The following is a 9,381-nucleotide window of genomic DNA, read 5'->3' on the forward strand; positions in this document are numbered from 1 at the left end:
CAAATTATTGGGCTATATAGTCTCAGAAAAGGGAATTGAAGTCGATCCAGCAAGGGTACAAGCCATCGTGAAGATGCCACCACCTAAGAACATCAGTCAACTCGGATCCTTGCAAGGACAACTCCAGTCAATTAGCCGTTTCATCGCTCAATTAGCAGATAAAAGTCTACCATTCAATCATTTGCTACATAATAATGTACCATTTAGATGGGAGGCCAAATGTGCAGAATCATTCTACCAAATCAAGCAATATCTAATGAACCCACCAGTTCTAGTACTACCCATAGCAGGGAAGCCACTTATTCTATACATATCAACAATAGACATATAACTAGGGCACTGTTAGCACAAGAAAATCAAGAAGGAAAGGAACAAGCCATTTATTACATCAGTAGAACTTTAAATGGATATGAGCTCAATTATACATTCATTGAGAAGGCTTGTCTAACAGTGGTATTTTGCTTCTCAAAAGTTCTGACACTATATGCTAGCCCATACAATCAAGCTCATAGCAAAAATTGATCCTCTAAAATACTTACTCGACAAAGCAGCTCTGATTGGCAGATTGGCTAAATGGGTAATGATTCTTAGCGAATTTGATAACCACTACACAGAGCGACGAGCTATCAAAGGACAAGTGATTGCAGATCAATTAGCCAATACACCATTAACGAATAAATAACCAATGGAGATTGAATTTCCAGATAGGGATGTTATTGCTATTTCCACCAAGCAATGGACCCTATACTTTGATGGTTCCTACACTCAACATGGTTCAGGTGCCGACATTTTGTTCATCACTCCTGACGGGCACACCATACCAAGATCATATAGGCTCATGTTTCCATGCACAAATAAAATTGATGAATATGAGGCACTTGTTATAGGAATCAAAATGGTCATGGAACGGAGAATCACAGAATTAAAAGTCTACGAAGATTCACAACTAGTTATCAATCAGATCAACAATGACTATCAGATGAAAGATGACAAACTACTACCATACAAATGAATGGTGGATGATTTCAAACAATATTTTGTACACATCACCTTCGAGCAAATACCAAGGTTGGACAACAGAGCAGCGGATGCAATGGCTACTATCGCTTCATTGCTACAAATCCCAGGGCAACAGAGTCGTTATGAATTTCTACTAGAGCAACTGTTCTCCCTAGCCTATGACCATTTCGCATCTCATGTCATCTATGCCTTAATCGGTTCTGACTCTCCATTATACAGACCAATATATGACCATCTCAAAAACAATACCCTACCTATTGACCTATCTCGAAACAAAAAATGCAACTTTATCCGACAAGCCGCCCGTTATATTCTCACTGCTGATACTCTGTACCGTCAAGGTCTAGATGGTACTCTTCTCCGTTGCCTTGATCATAATGAATCTGACTCTGCTTTACAAGAGCTTCATGAAGGTATCTGTGGCACACATTTAAGTGGTCTTATTCTTGCTAAAAAACTTCTACGAATGGGATATTACTGGCCGACAATGGAAAAGGACTCTTATCATTTTGCAAAGAAATATCCTAAATGCCAAATCCATGGCAATCTTATACATGCACCAGCACAGGAACTGCAACCATTCACAACATCCTAGCCTTTTTGCCAGTGGGGACTGGACTTAGTGGGTAAAATACACCCTTCATCTTCAAACGAACATCAATTCATTATCACTGCAACAAAATATTTTACCAAATGGATTGAGGCGGTCCCCATGACCACAGTAACTGGAAAACAAATTGCTTCTTTCATTCTTAATTATCTGATCTGCAGATATGGCATTCCAACTTCCATCATCACAGATAATGGATGACCTTTCAAAAACCAGGATGTGCAAGAACTATGTGAACGATTCAAGATCCAACATCGTTTCTCTACACCTTATTACCCACAGGAGAATGGTCAAGCTGAGGCATCCAACAAAACCATATTGAAAATCCTCAAGAAAATAGTAAATGAAGCAGGCAAAGATTGGCACGTACCACTCAATCCACCACTTTGGGCATATAGAGCTAGCATCCACACACCTACAAGAGCTACGCCATATTCATTGGTGTATGGATCAGAAGAAATTTTACCCTTGGAGGTAGAAATCCCACCTCTCAGAGTATCTTTGAAAGGCCTCATTCTAGATGAAGAGTATCAAGTCAACCGACTGTAAGAGCTAGAACTTCTAGATGAAAAGCGACAACATGCCTACACTCACCTCAAAGCATATTAGCAATGCATGTGCTGAAGCTACAACCACAAAGTCATCCCTAGGATTTTTAAAATTGGTGATCTAGTACTCAAAGAAAATCCTAGAAATCAATAGGATTGGGAAAAGAAAGGGAAGTTTGAACCTAACTGGTTAGGTCCCTATGTCATCATATCAGCCTATGGATCATGCGCCTATCAACTCACAACTTCAGAAGGAGATGTGCTCAACGAACTAACTAACATCATCCATTTGAAGAAATACTACACTTGAGCAGTCTCATGCATGACAAAGTCAAAAATAAAAAACAAAAAAAAAATTAAAAAATCAAAAAAAGCAAATGAAAAGGTACAATAAAAACAACTGGTGAAAACTTGGCAACTGGCGCTATTGTGAGAGAACAACTCCTCTATCTATCTATACTCTCGAACTTTTATATCCGCAGTCACGCAATATCGACCATCGCCCAACATTTTATCGCATTGTCCAAGACATTCTTAGCATAGTCACTATCCTGGTTTATCCAAATATCATTTCGTCATATTCCACCATGGCTTGGTAATCACTGTACATATCTACATCAAGAGGAAAATTTAGCTAGGGGCAACATTGATCAAACATTTCATCCTAAATCAAAACTTGTAGCAAACTTAGAGTATCCTATCCAAACAACAAATCAACAATCACAAGAACCAACATTGATCACTTAAAACTATTCACAATACATGAAGGATGATTTTCTGAAATATCGAATGTTTGCATTTGGCATAAAGTTTTGACTATTTTTGCACTTGAACTTTTTTGGACTATTGGATCCTCTACATTTTCTCAGCAATGCATCGAGCTAGAGAAAGTCATGGGGACTGCAATATTTTTTAGTTTTTGTCTGTGAGGCGATCACTTGTATTGTGCAAATACTTGTCTCGAGACGTGATTCAAAGCATATCACTGAAGACATGATTCCACTTTGTGCATACAAATGGTTTAATCTTGTCTGTTTATACGCAAGCCGCACTCAGGTCATCTTGGTTCAATTATACCTCGCCGCTTGTGCCATCTTGCAAAATCAAAAATCATATAAATTTTTTTCTCAAGTCATTATGGTTCAAATATACCATTATGCTTGTATAAATTTTCAACATATTTCAACAAATCAATGCTCAATGATGATAACCACAAAGAAAGCAAAAACATGTGACTATACAGGAATGACAAATGCAACATGAGGATGAACAATTAGTTGCATATCATTTTACAATTAGTTGCACATCATTATCAATATCATACATCTCATTTTCAAGATACATCTCATATCATTATCAATATTATACATCTCATTTTCAAGATACATCTCATATCATTATCAATATTATACATCTCATTTTCAAGATACATCTCACATCATTATCATTATCATACATCTCATTTTCAAGATACATCTCACATCATTATCATTATCATACATCTCATTTTCACAATTTATCTCACATCATTATCATACATCTCATTTTCAAGATACGTCTCATACATCATGCATCATACATCAAATATCAAATCACATACATCTATCTAAACATTGCATCACCATCATAAAAGCATCAAAATCATATAGAAAACATCATCCATGAAACACATCACATGAGGATCAAAGCAAATGGTGTCGTATATATATCTCAAAAATGATCAAATACAAAATATGTCATGTCTATACAACAAAATGATCAAAATACAATACATACAACGTCTCTTAGGTATGACTATCTACTCAGGGTGACGATCTCGCAGCAGATGTCCCAACACCAGGATCCCCAGGTGGATCCTGACGAGTAGGCCCTGTCACGCCTCTGCTCTTTGTCTTGGACCCAATCTGCCTAGATCGACTAGATCTCGTCGTTGTGAAACTAGGAACTCTACATGGCATCCTCATAATATAGTCGGTAATACTCAACCTCCTTGGTTGTATACGCCAACTCCCTTAGGGTGTCTCTCGTCGAGCCACCCGTCGCTACTCTCTCCAAGATATCTGCTCGAGCCTCGGCTTGACCCAACCGCTCCAAAATTGTATCGCGCTTAGTAGTCAGCTGTGTAATCTGTCACTGATGCGCTAGTAGCTGTGTCTGCAGATGCTGAACTGACAACTGTAAGGACCTAATCTAAGCATCCTCCCGGTGAGTAGGAATCTGAATCTAGAGGGGTACTTGTGCAGTGGTACCCCCTGTCCCTCTCCCTGTCCTCGACTCTAGTGGGGGTAAAACATCTAACCTCCTCCTCTGGACCAACCGTCTAAAATCATTTGTCCCTCCCACGACTGCTATCACCTCTCCTACCCTCCCCTCACTACCAACTCCAATAGCCAAACCTCCCCTCCCTTTATCCTCCATAGCCTGTCGCACAACTCTATCCACTCGTATCCCTCTATCACCACCAACTCCACCTCTATCCCCTCTCCTCCCCCGATCAACTCTCCCCCTATCCCCACGCCGACCTTGGCCACCTCCTCCACCATCTCCACCATCATCACCTCCATCATCCCCACCTCCCTCATCCAACTCCTCTCCCTCCTCTCCCCGTCTCCCTAGACTCTCGGGCTGCTCATCCTCATCATCATCAAAAGCAGGAATCATCTCCGCTGGATCCAATATCTTGGCCATAACATGAGTCGCAAAGAGCGCTGCGAACTCATCGGTCATCCCCGCATCCACTATCCCGTAGGCATAGTCCCATATCTAGCCAGCTAGGTGAAAGAACTCCTCAATCGCCGCCGCACTATCAATAATGGGTCCCCACTCTGGTACATCCTGCCTCCATCGAGCATACAAGCATGCTCCCTATGGTATCCCCTGCTACCGTCCATACTGCCGCAACACTCGGCTATGCAGAAATCTCTCAATAAAAAAAGGCATCTACCCTATCAGAAATCAGGACATGTAGACATAGAGAATCTCCATCCCATCCTCCGCCCACACCTCACAATCCATATATGGTCTCCACATGACTGTGTCAATATCGTCAAGCACTTTCCTCCAATGCTCCAGTTTGCCCAGCTTATGCTGGACAACTATCCCTCTATATCCATTTGCATAAGCATGACCAACTGGCCTATCTCTGTCAACAAGCGACCTAGCTGTGGGAATATGCTCCCATGCCCATACCTGTAGCAACATAACCCCGATTGATAGACTGTTGTATCCCAAGTAAACCACCTGATGCAGATCCCTATATAAGTGGGCCAACATAGCAGACCCCCATGCAAATTGGCGACCCTGTGTCACCATGTCCTCCAGGACCAACCCCCATCCTACTGCCAGTCCCTTCGACCTACGGTCAAGACATAAGAAGCCACCTATGAATCCTGCCAGCATTGATGGTTGAGGAGCATAATCCAAATCAATAAACTCCTTCCATGGGATCTCATACCCGCAAATATGCTCATCATACAAAATCCACTGAAGAGCCTCTGTCCTAGCCTCATCAGTCTGCTCATATGGTAAAAGTGTACCTACCACAGGAATCCGTAGAATCCGATAGCAATCCTCAGGTGTCATTGTGATCTCACTCATTGCCAAATGAAAGGTGTTGGTGTCACTGTGCCACCTCTCGGCCAACGCTGTCAATAAACCCTGGTTAATGATATACCAGGGCACCTCTAACAAAGAGGATAGTCCACACCTCTTAATAATATCCCTGTCTGCATGTGTCAATCGTGGTATCAATGACCACGGTCTCAGAAATCGCTCTCACGACTGCACAACCCCGAGCCGCTCCTGTCGCAAACAAAACATGTCCAATATCAGCTTCCTCATCAAATCAATTCATATCAAAATCAAATTCATATCAACTTGAAACAATGAAAATCTAATCAAGTTCCACATCATATCAAATCCATATCAATATCAGATCATTTCAACTTGAAACAATGCAAATCAACTCAAGTTATCTATCAGACATCCATATCAGCTTGTAAAACAACTCAAGTTCCATATTCATATCAACTTATAAAACAACTCAAGTTCCACATTCATATCAACTTGTAAAACAACTCAATTTCCATAGCCATATCAACTTGAAAAACAACTCAATTTCCATAGCCATATCAACTTGAAAAACAACTCAAGTCCCACATTTATATCAGCTTGAAACAATGCATATCAAATCAAGTTCATATCACATCACAAATCCATATCAAATCCATATCAACATTAGATCAACATCAACTTGAAAAATTGAAAATAAAATAAAGTTATCTATCAAAAATCCCACATCAAAACTCATATCGGACAATTTCTCAAAACAAACGACAACAGACACGCAGACTAACTTTCACACCCATCCCAGAAAAACTGGCAAACACCTACCTATCTTTTAAATCTTCACCAAATCCTATTTTTCCCCAATTTTTTCTACCTACGCGCTGAAAACTTTTATCCACTCGCTACACATCTTGACATGCGCTATCCAAGAATCTCCATGCGCTACGGAATTAACCCTAAGCGCTAACCTACACCGACGCGCTAGCCTGCGACCCTGCTGCGCTAAAAGAAGTCTATGTGCTATCCTAATTTGGCCTTGCACTGCAAAACTAACCCAATGTGCTAGATCACACCTACGCGCTAGCCTAACCTACACATGCGACCCCCTGCTAACCCTATGCGCTAGGTCTTCCTGATGTGCTACCCTTTTCCCCCTACACGCTAGCCTACGAACCCGCTGCACTAAAAGACTCCTATGCATTATCCTACCCGTTCGTTGCACTACCCAACCCTTCTCAGATGCTACCCTAGTTCCTAAAACTCGATGCACTACCCTTTATTTTGTATCCACTAGGGTGTAGACCCTATGCACCAAACCGCGAAAATCCACGTGAAAATTTGGAAAACATGAAAAAAAATGACAAAACGAAAAGTAAAAAGGGGCAAAAATTGATGACTTACCGGTGGTCCATACGTGGCGGGCCTCTGATACCTCCAAACGTGCTCGAATCGATGAGAAGCAAAGGGAATCGACATTTTGTCTTTTTCTCCAAATGTCACTTTCTCCAAAGTCAACAACCGCTTTTCGCGCATACATTATGTTTCAAACAATAGGTTTTATTTGTTCAATTTCTGGAACAAAAGGTGTCAACAACCCTCACAACAATTGGTACATGCTCAACTACTGGTGCTCTTCCCCTATGTATGGTTAAGAGCTATTTTTAATTATCTTAATATATACATCCAAAAGTGCAATGAGACTTTTAGTGACAATGCTATTAATGTTAATCTATGTATGATGAATTAAAACTCCGATTTCAAAATAATTAATATAAAATTATGTTTCTTGAGAGATTATTTCATTAATGTACATCTAGTATCTTTCTATCTTTTAAAAACATGTGTAAGCATTTGAACTAATAATAATTTTCTGAGATAATACTTTTTATAGTAAAAATAATGAACATAAAATCTTCATTAAAAACACATTTTTTAATCAATAAACATACACACCATCTCTTGTTTCCCTACGATGGTTTGAAGCACACACAATGCCAATTAGCTATCATTATCCTCTCCCTCAGACTTTACAGATTCAACTCGAAACTTAGCATAGATGTCACTCCTATAAAACTTCCATGTCCTAATAACAAGAATGCTTGAAATGAGAGTCCCAAACAATGTAACCACAGTCATAATGATAAAACTAAGTCTAAAGCACTCATGTCCTATGCAATTCAACTTATTATGAGATGGTGTGGGTGCAAGAGCTGCATGCAACAAAGATTCAAAAAATGTTGTTTACTAGCTTCTTTATCATATAGAGCTCCAACCACCCTCACTGAGAAAATATAGGACCCCAGTGGGCTTGCAACAACTCCAAAGTTGTAAAGGGTGGCATAATACTTTAGAACAAAGAGCTCTAAGATGATAGCAAGCAAGAGAGGCCATTGTGCTCCAAAAGAAAAGCCTATAGCTATAGATGCTACATACAAAGAACCAGGGAGAGAAAATGCTATAAAAAACATGCCCAACGGAGCCTATGAGCAGCACTAGTGTAAACATGAGAGGCCTTGGAAACTTATACTTCTGTAAGAGGAATTCTGAGAGAAATTTTGCAACTACTCTGCCAAGGAAACTCCAAATGCTGATGAGGGAAACAAAGGTGCTGATATTCACAGGGGTATAACTCAGGGCCTTTCCAATCTGACCCATGTTGTCAATTACTATTAAAGTTGCTCCAATCCCACAAGTTGCAACTAAGAAAATGATTATCATGTCCACACTCACTAAATCCTGTGGGATAGTGAAGTCATTTCCTCTTGCTGGGCCCTTGAATATTTTTACAAGATGGGCTTTTACAGATTTGGGTTCATCCTTATCCCTGCCATTGATCCCCATGTTTGCAAGCTCACTCTATTTTTTCTCATGTACATTGGTTTTCTCAGAGTTGTCAGAAACCCAATTTGGAAGTGTCATTTTGTCCATTTCTGCTTTCAGAACAATGGCAAGATTAGACGAGAGAAAAAGTATGGCTAAAGCAACAACAATTTGGTAGCCTTACTAAGGAAATCTTTTCACTCTGTTCTCCACCACAATCATAACCATGAGAAAGGTAGCTAGGAGCAGAGCTATGTAGAGAAAATTGTAGAAGCACTTCAGTTCATTCTTCTCTGTGACAACTTTTGTGGGTCGGACTATTAGCATTACCAAAAGAGATAGAGTTGAGGGTAGGATACCCAAAAGCAGTATTATGCCTTTGTCATCTCACCCATAAATTGCATGGTATATCTGAGTGAAGATGGCTCCACTCAGACCCACAAATCCTTTAATAATTCCAAGCACACTTCCTTTGCTCTGTGGGAAATTTTTCACACAGGTAACTAGAGCTCCCGTGTTGACAAATGTCTGAGAATCGGCTCCTATGTAGATATATAATACATCTACCATGTCTTGGGCTTGGCAATCCTCTGGGTGACAGAGCCAGATCATCAAATAGCCATTGATGTTCATGATGGCTCCTATGCCAAGGACTACCTAGGGAGGAGCAACTTCACTTATCAGACCAAACACAATTCCAACATTCATTCCAAGATCCTGAAAAAACTCTAATGTGGTCATTGTTTCCTGATCATAGCCCAACACTATTTTTATTGCTTCTGAATATATACCAAATATGTAAGTCCCTCCTGCAAG

General features: G+C 40.2%; 1 pseudogene; it reads right to left on the reverse strand.

The window, feature by feature from the left end:
- Positions 1-7,743: 7,743 nt before the first annotated feature.
- Positions 7,744-8,586, reverse strand: LOC131875805 (uncharacterized; annotated as a pseudogene).
- Between the last annotated feature and the right edge of the window lie 795 nt (positions 8,587-9,381).

This window comes from Cryptomeria japonica, chromosome 5, assembly GCF_030272615.1.
Source record: "Cryptomeria japonica chromosome 5, Sugi_1.0, whole genome shotgun sequence".
Classification (NCBI taxonomy): Eukaryota; Viridiplantae; Streptophyta; class Pinopsida; order Cupressales; family Cupressaceae; genus Cryptomeria; species Cryptomeria japonica.